Raw genomic sequence first — 8,734 nt, 5'->3', positions numbered from 1 at the left:
ACACTTTAAGATTATCACAATTAATGGCCAGTTAATCATGATTAGAAAAACAAAAGTGATAAATAACTTGCTTAAAATAATATCACCAATTGACCAAGTAAATATCACAAATAAGATATAGAAAGTTTATCCATACTTTAGGCATAAACTTTAACTAAACATGAAAACAAACACAAAACTTATATTATAGTTAAACATGAAATCAAATACAAAAAAAAAGTGATAGGACAGAAGTTACCCTTGTCACATGAACTCTAATTCTCCATCTTTGCTCTTCAAATTTTCATCCAAATCTAACTACAAATACAAGAAGGAAAAACTAGACTAACTATACTATACTACTCTAATTAATGAATAAAAGAAATTCTAGTGAAGACTTTATCTTTGTAGAGTTTCTCTGGCCTTCCAAAGTTGTGAAAATGTTCTCCAAAGGCTGCTATTTATAGAGGATTAAAGCTCAAGATGAGCTGTTTCTTGGTTAGCAAAGTTGGCTTTTGAACTCACCAAGAGTTGTTCTCCAAATTTTCATACTCTTCTTGGTCAAATACAGCCGAAATTTAGAGTTGTAGATGAGTTGAAAAGGTTGTGTGAATGCAAAATAAGTTGCAAAGCAAGTTGCAGCAGAAAATGAAGAATATGCAACTTGAAAACGCGACCGAACCCCACATTTTCTCCTTTGCAGGTTTGCACTTTCTAGGCAAAATTCCTCTTTACTCTATTTTTGGTCCAATTTCAACTAATATTTTCTTAATGTTAGAGGCTGGACTAGCTCTTTTGTAAAACATAAAAGTTGTAGTCCTTTGAGTTAGCTTTCCAATGCATCAAGAATAATCTAATTTGGAGCTCTGTGGACTGATAAATGACCAAAATACAGGCAACTAGTCAGAACCTTGTTTCAGCTTTCGATTATGAAATTGCACTTCTGTATTTCGACTTTTCAGCTAGGAAAACGATCTCAATGGACTTGATTCTTCATACTAAATGTAGATATTTCTCTTAGCTTCAAAATGGTATAAGAATCACTTTAATCTGATGCTTGTAGCTCAAGATATGGCTGAAATACCATAAGGTGTCAAAGCTATCTTAACTTGCATTTCTTCCTTTAAACGTTTTGCACTTCATGTCTTCTTTAAATAACTTCAAATTATCATCAATCATCCAATTATCTTCTCAATTCATGCCAACATGAAGTTTTCATCATTAAAATCCATAGAAATGCAATTTTTACCACTTAAATCACAAAATGCATATTTTCACTAAAATCCTAGTTAATTAACTATAAAAGTGGTTAAAGCATGCCAAAACTAATTAATAAAACACACTAAAAACACATAGAATATGCACTTATCAATAGTTCAAACCGAAAAATTGTAAATGTTCAAGAATCAAAAGGAATTTGCAGTTTATTTGTGTCTCCACTTAAAAGTAATCCTGGCTTTGCCACTATGCGTGTTACCATGCAGAATGCTTCCTATCCTGCCGCCTAATTGCCCAATCAGCTAGGTGGCCTAGTATAATGTTATTGTTATCCTTTCTTATACTATTCTAGTCTAAGCACGTTTAATTTTGAAGTTTTGATGGAATCCAGTGCATTAGTGTTGATATCATTAAAGAAAATGTTATTGTTACGGTATATTCAAGAAATATCAGAGGAAATGTCATCTAGCATTTATAATCAACGGATTACACATCCTAGGCTTGCTGGCACCCAAGTCATAATCTGTTAAGAACTTAGTCATGGATTGCTATATTATTGCAGCATTTCATTTGAAATGAGTCATTTCAAATTTCAATTTTAATTTCAACATAATGCACAATAGTTTCTTGGATATATTTCTTCTGTTGACTTGACCTTCCTTTTATGGCACCATAAAAGCAAGAGCAACACCATTGTTTCAACTTTAACATAGTGAGAACAGATACGTTGATGTAACATTTTTGTGCTTCCTAACAATGCCCTCGCTAAACAAGTGTCCTAATACCTTTTAATTTTCCTTAACTTCCTATCCTCAATTTATTTTTTATTCTCTAAGGGTGCGTTTAATAAAATTGAAGTCTGAAATTTGAATCTATTAAATTAATTGAATTTTTAACTACTAAATTTGATACATTTGATTGTAAATCACATTAATAATAAGTGAATAGTTTATCACTTGTTATTGGGAGCCAATTGTGCCTAAAAACTTTAGTGCCATTTAATTAATTTAGATATTTAATTTTTAGTTATCAAATGCATCTAAATATATTAAAATCTGAATTCATTAGGTTTAAGTGCTGAATGAGATGTTCAATTTTTAGTTATCAGACACATTTGAATATATTAAGATTTGAATCCATTAAACAGGTCCTAAATTCATATAATAACTTTCTGTTAATTTTTCTTAATTTAAACCCAATGAAGGGTGTACCCTTCCCACTACTAACTAGATAATCCTTCAAGCATCGATTTTTTTTAAGTTCATAGACTCGTTATCATAATTTTCAAAAAATGAGGTAAAATATTTTCATGAACTGAAATGCTCATGTACTGGATCTGTTATCCAAATACTGGTATAGATGCTTGTGTATTGAAGTATCAGCATGTTGCCTGATGTAACTTTTCCATTCACAGTTTCTAAAACATCTGTGGAGAGAAAATTTGGTAACCAATTCTAGCAGCATTAATTTGATAAATACACAATTAATGATGCAATTATTTTACTATTCTTATTAGACATGATATAATTTTTATAAAATCACATCTCAGTTTTAGTGATTCACTTACTAAAGTAACATATGCTATTTGATTAATACCATAAATACAAGATTTGGCATTAATAATCAAATCTTTATGGTGGGTAAAGTTTCAATATAAAGAAGACCTTCTGGAACACTTGTAGGATGTAGTATTCTAGCTTAACCAAGAGCGAGAAAGACAAAAAAAAAAAAAAACCAAAAACAAGAAGATGGCAAAGGCATTGATCTTTTTTCTGTTCTTGATGACCTTTGATCATCGTGCCGCAGGTATATTATAGGTTACGATGTGTCTTTGTGATTATGAATGTTAGAAGAAGCCAATGCTAACACATCTTGAAACTCTACATTTTTCATTAATAAAGACAAATAAATTTTCTTGAGTTTAAGCTTTGTTGCAATGCTAAAAGTAAAAAAAGGAAACCTTTGTTGCAATTTTTGTAGTTGGACTTGCAACATACCAGTTGAGTTTATGATTTTAAAAGCAAAAGGGGTAATTCCTGTCAAGTGCCAGGTAGGGGTATTAAGTATTAACCCTTCCAAGACTTTAAAAACTATATTTCCTGCATTCTAAAGTGAAAAGTTCCTAGACAAGTCTTTAAGAAAATTACATTATACTCCCAGAGGTGAGATGGATTGAATGGTACGGAAGTAGGAAATATAAGTGAGAGGTTCCGAATTTAAATCCTTTTACTTACACTAAAAGAAAAAATTACATTATATTTCCTTCGCTTCCCTGCTCTCCCACCCCGGTCCCAGAAAGATTTTTGTAAAAGTAGAGGTAAGCCCCTTTATCGATTTGGTAAACTAATATTTGCCCTCTAGCCCCAGTGCCAAAATCCTTCTCGGTCCACTACGGCATCTTAGAGTTCTGCATTCAAATTTGATTGACAGTTAACATTTTGATAGATGAACATACCAAATGCAAATGATCACGCAACATTTAAAAAGAAAACCAAGAAACCAGTTACATAGCAGTCTACCAAGAAGAGGTATAGCTCTTGTGAAAATTCCTCTTAAAGGAAAAAATTTTATAATCTGCAAATACGAAGAATCTCATATATAATATCCAATAATTGTATTCAACAAACAAAATTCGGAATTGAATTTTATACAAACTTGTATGCACATTCTTTACTGGGATGACATCGATTGTGATGATTTTGTTAGCTTGATTTAAAATCTTATATAGAACCTATGCATAGGCCAAGCCAAAAAGAGCGTGCCATATACTGCTTATGTCTGATTTTCAATAAATATTAAGCCAGCTGACACAATTTTTTTTTTTTTTGGGATAGAGTTTAGGTGAATTCGACACCAATCGCTACCGCGGTCAGACTATATCCTTCGAATCATAATTTATAAGTTGCTTAGCATGTTTTTACATATCATCAACCAATATAATCCTGATAAAGGTTTTACACACGTGTATCGTGATTTTTGTTAAGGATGTTAGTGCTTGGTTTGGGTTGATATTTTCGGGCTCAACTTCATAAGATATAGTTTGTTTGGATACAAACTCTAATAGGGCTAGAGGTAAAACCCATACCGGAGCCTAAATGGATTTGGGCTTGGGGATCTATTCGTCATTAGACCATCTTAGATCCACACCAAAATTAATTTGTTTAGATTCAAACCCTCAAGTCCAACAACTTTAAGTTACTCATCTGAGCAATTTTCCTTGGAAACTGATCGTCTTCAAGCGCGGGGTCATTGACCAATTTTATTTACCATGATTAGTGTTCTACAAAACGTCGTCCGGGGAAAAAATTCAAATTTTAATAGTTTTGAAACTTATTTGGGGAAAAGTATATTCTGATTAACAAAATATATGGTGAAAGAACGACAAAGATTCTTCCAAAAATAAACGTGTTAACATGAATATATGTAGTAACTATAATACAAAACATGCCTATACGCATATACATATATGTATGTATGCACTATTATGTATACAAGATTCTATGTGGTATTACCTAAATACATATAAATGGGTGAAAATTTATATATGTGCTATTATCTTAATACTATTTTGTGTTATTATCTATGCATTATAGGCTGAGTTTGGGTTGGGTTTAGATGGTAAAAATTTAGATCCCAACCAAACACATATGTTGTCACCCTTAATTTGAGAAATACTTCAAGGGCCATACTTTTTGATTTCCAACTAAAACATTTCCATTTTCGCATTTTATACCACATGTAATTAGTACGGCTGGCAATAATATTCTTGCCAGAACAATATTTATCCAAATACCAACATTACCTTCAACTATTCAACACCATATATTCTCATTGATTCTCTTGGACCCATTATCCACCAATTATTTCTTGTCGCCTTTCTCTAGTTAATTGAATAGCTTGCCCACTTCTTCCATCTCTTTAATTTATTTATCTATTGTTTTAATAACTCATTGATTTGGTTGTGAGTTTTTTACCATATTTTTTCTTAGATTGTAATTCTTTTACTTTAAAGCACTCTTATTTTTAATTTTCAAAGTCGTATTTAAAAGCTTTTTTTTTTTTTTTTACAAATACAATATGATTTAACTCAAACAAGTAACAATCTAAAATGAAAATAGTCCGAAAACATGTACACACACTTTTCCTTCTATATGCATGAGGTATAGAACATAACACAATTAAAAATAAATTTAATCTAGTTATTAGAAAATATGGACACATGTTGAAATCAAGATTCATATAATAATTAGAAAAACGGAAAAGATAATAAAGTTTATAAGAAGATCAATTGCACACTAATACATTAAACAAGCAAAATTCAAAGAAATAAAGCATGTTGCATATATCATAGGATTGAGTTTGAATGACATTATAAAAGCAATCACATAGTTTTTACATGATCTTTAATAAAAAAAATATGAATAAAAAAATAGTAAACCCTCAAGGTTCTAATTTTATAATATGAAAAAAATGACTTTAATATGGATGACTAAATGTGGCCTAATGGCCTCCCTTTTCTCTTGCTAACAAATATAAGCTTGTTCACTAAAGCAACCATTGCACCGTAAAGATTTAAAGTTCAATTAAAACTGATGAAGCCGTTCAAGAGTAGGTAAACCACTCATAATAAGAAGCACCTGGAACATGGAGGAGTTATAAACAAATTGATGAAATTTGTAATAATGTGCTGATAGTGATGGAAACATAATGGAATAAAAGAAAAAAATTGTAAGCAGAAATTATTTAATAGAAAACATAATGGAATAAAAGCAAAAAAGGAAGAAAAAAAGAAACACTTACTAATAGTGATGGAAAATAGCAAGAGCAAAGCAGAGAATAGTATTATGCAAAAGATCTTGAACCATATACTACAAAAGTCTCAACAAAATGAAAACAAATTGTGAAATAGGAAATAGGGAGAGAGATTGGAAGGCAAGAATTGGAGAGGCAATGAGAGAAGTAGACTAAACCTTGTTCTGTCAATGAGAAAGACAAAGAAAATGAGTAATTCATGGATAATGAGTTCAAAAACAACAATTAGAATATATGGCATTAACTAATTGAGAGTAATGTCCGTGTTTGGATAAATATTACTCTGACAAGAAGATTATGGCTTTAGCAGTATCGCTAGTCAATTAGTACTCATCAATTCTATTGCACTATAAGTATTAATCACAGGTATATAATTAATGTTTCAAAAAAATGTAGCAAGGCTAAAACTGGTGCAGTACAGTTCTAGTTTGAAAACCAGCATTTACTTCATTATTCCATTCAAATGGATCCTTATCTAACAAGTCAGTTAGTATTCAAATGGTTAATTTTATACGCTAGAAGTACGCCAAGAGGTCATGCTTTGAAATGTAGAAATGATCAGAAGCCATTTGGTTGTCAGTCATTATATGTAGAAAATAATCTAATTGACTAGAAAAGAAGGTTGATTTGGAGAGTTTGGCTGGTAAAGAGAGTGTAGTTTCAAGGTTCTCAAAACACTTTGGAGGTCAGATGGGTGAGTTTTTACTCAAGGACTTAAACTAGGATGATCTTAAAAAAACGAGACATAATCAATGATTGTGCAACAAAAAGATTCATGGTGGTTCTAAGGCCAATAGTTCATTAATCATTACTCAATGAAAATGGTAGATTCCTACAAACCTATTTGTCTTACAAAATACAAAATTTTTCTTTGATTAATCAACCATACACCTCTTGTAATACAAAATTTGTCTTTGATTGTCATGTCGTTTAATTTAGGCTAAAGAACGCAACCACTCAAAGACAGTCTTTTTGAAAGATAGATTTTAGATGCATATTTTGCTGAATTCACATGGCAATTAACCAGTGAAGTGCAGATATGCAAAGCAGAGAATTTGTAGTGGTGTAGCTGATTCCATAATTATCTTCTGTTTGAGTGGATAAGATTTGTACGCATGCATTTGTGGCCTTCCTGATTAGGACAACTGGCCCTCTAAAATGATCTCTTAAAAATCAAGTCTCCAGATGGATTTTCTAGGTTGAACCTAGTCAGAATTATGTAGCAAGTGAAAAGATAAGAATAAACCTACTACCCTTGTACCCTCTAGAGCTCAACCACTTGTATCCCAACTCTCATATCCTTAACTCCCAGGTTTATCAGCAAAATTATGGTTTTTAATGCAACTAGAAAGTGATGCGAATTGCTTGGACAAACAATCCCACAGTTTTTAGTATGTTTAAGATGGATAATTACTAGATTTTTGTATCTAGCTGACTAGGTTTAGCAGTTGTATGCTTCTGCCAAATTAACATGCATGAGATTGACAGATTCGCCATTCTTTTTTTCTATGGACAAACAATATCGTTATATTCGTGAACAAAAAGTTGAAAAAGAGAGATCAAAGGGGATACCTACTGAGTGAAAAGGTTGAAGAAAGAAGACCTCTCAAGTTTTGTTGGTTATCTATCTTTCATCTGACCCTATATCATGACTAGGTTCATCAATTCTCCAGAAAACAGCATGTCGCTTGTGAATAGTAATTACATGCAGAAACTGCATGTGTGGAGACAGGAGAGCCCTATAAATAAAGTGACCTAACAAGGGGCAAAAGCATAGATTAGTTAATAGAGCATTAGATGTTCTCTAGAGTTCTCTCGAAACACTTCAATGGGGACAATTATTTTCTGCCTCAATTAGGCTAAAGAATTCAGCCTGGTGAAGTGTTTGGGGGAACTCCTGAGTTCATTTGATACATATCAACAATTTTGACAAAGCGAGTTTTTTCATAGGCGCTCTTAGAAGACCTCATCATTATTCTCTCTCTAGTCTTTTTTTTTTGTTATTTTTATCTTTTTCAGTACTGGATAAATTTTTGTCAACAAATTTCTCTCTCAGCCCTCCGTGGACGCTTTTTTCATGTTAAACAACTATGTAAATCTTTTATCTCTTATCTTTTGCACTTGCAGGTACGTTAGGAAGGTTTCAACTTTTATTTTCTTCATATTTTTTGCTCGAAATTCTTTGGGTTTAGTAATGGCTCTTCTTTTTGTCTTCATATTTTTTTTCTTAATAGGTATCGAATTTTTTATCTTAATAATTTCACCTTGTATATTAAGGAGGATGAATATGATGAAAGTAATAAAAGGTATTGATGAAATTTCTTCATTTTATTTATAATAGTCTTTGCTACGTTCTTTCTGATTCATTCTCCAAATTAATAGAGGGAAAAAAACATAGTTTCACTTAAACTAAAGAAAACATAAAAGCAAAACAGATGCCGTGCAATGCACTAGGTGACAATTAGTTAGTAATGAGATAGTTGGCATGGCCACATTCCAAAGTATCTTCTGCATAAATTAATTATTTGTACTATAACATAACAACTAGTTGAACTTTAAAGCTCTTGTTTTGGTAAGTTAGGGAAAGAAAAAATTCGTGAACTGTTTTGTCTTTAAAGCTTGGTTAGTCAACTTTGATGCTCCATTTTAGAAAAAGGAAAATGGTTATTTTGGTACATTATCTTCGGAGTTTTGATCAATTTAGTCCCTTATTTACCACTGTAGC

General features: G+C 31.6%; 1 non-coding gene across 1 annotated transcript; it reads left to right on the top strand.

Annotated features, from left to right (window-relative positions):
- The first annotated feature begins 8,288 nt into the window (after positions 1-8,288).
- LOC113697646 (small nucleolar RNA R32/R81/Z41) lies at positions 8,289-8,378 on the top strand. The gene has a single exon (XR_003449931.1). It is a non-coding gene; the product is annotated as a small nucleolar RNA R32/R81/Z41 (small nucleolar RNA).
- Positions 8,379-8,734: the final 356 nt, after the last annotated feature.

The sequence above is a fragment of the Coffea arabica genome, chromosome 6e (assembly GCF_036785885.1).
Source record: "Coffea arabica cultivar ET-39 chromosome 6e, Coffea Arabica ET-39 HiFi, whole genome shotgun sequence".
NCBI classification, from domain to species: domain Eukaryota; kingdom Viridiplantae; phylum Streptophyta; class Magnoliopsida; order Gentianales; family Rubiaceae; genus Coffea; species Coffea arabica.
Note: the sequence above shows the minus strand (reverse complement) of the source record. Positions and strands in the feature narration are given on the sequence as shown.